Source organism: Mus pahari, chromosome 8 (genome assembly GCF_900095145.1).
Source record: "Mus pahari chromosome 8, PAHARI_EIJ_v1.1, whole genome shotgun sequence".
NCBI classification, from domain to species: Eukaryota; Metazoa; Chordata; class Mammalia; order Rodentia; family Muridae; genus Mus; species Mus pahari.
The window spans coordinates 52,332,574-52,333,403 of record NC_034597.1 but is presented as its reverse complement, the minus strand read 5'-3'; positions in this window follow the sequence as shown (position 1 = coordinate 52,333,403).

The window sequence follows — 830 nt, the reverse complement described above, 5'->3', positions numbered from 1 at the left end:
GGAACTCACATGTAGACCAGGCTGGCCTTGAACTCAGAAATCCGCCTGCCTCTGCCTCCCGAGTGCTGGGATTAAAGGCATGTGCCACCACGCCCGGCTTGGCTACACTTTTTTGAAACAAAGATATGGTTGTCATTTTCTGGAACAGGCAGTACAGAACCATTTGTAATTAAGGTTGGGCATAGCCCAATCCTGGAGAAACAGAGTTTTATCATAAACTGGAATAAACCTAGTTTGTCTTTACTATAAGATAGCTCTTAAGCCTAAGATGGAGGCAGGCTGAACTTTCATATCTGAAAACTCTCACTGTCTGTCACCAAAGTGGATTTATAGTTTGATTGGATATAAAATTGTTGTTTGGAAATAATTCTCCTTAGGCTGTATGTATGTATTCTTGGGTGTGTTCTTATTTTGAAATTATTTTAGACTCACAGAGGAAGAGTCAAGCAATGTAGAGTTCTACCCTATGGCTTTACCCATTTCTGTTCCATGTTGGCATCTTACATAGGCACATATTGTCCAAAGGAGGAAATTAACTTTCATGCACTGTGCTTTTTTGCACCGCAAACTAGGTTTCACCTGTGTCTCCAAAAAATGTCATCCTGTTTTTCCAGGATTCTGCACTGCATGTTGGGTGTTCTAATCTGAGCTGGGTCCTGGGTCTGTCTTTGTTTCTCATGACATTGACATTCCGCAGAATGTTGAGTTTGGATTTGTCTGAGGTTTTCCTTATGATCACAGCGAGTCAGATTTAGGGAAAGTACATTGCCAAGGCCATTGTCTGTGCATCAAACCAGGGAGAGATGAAGCCTATAAGACTTGTTATTGGA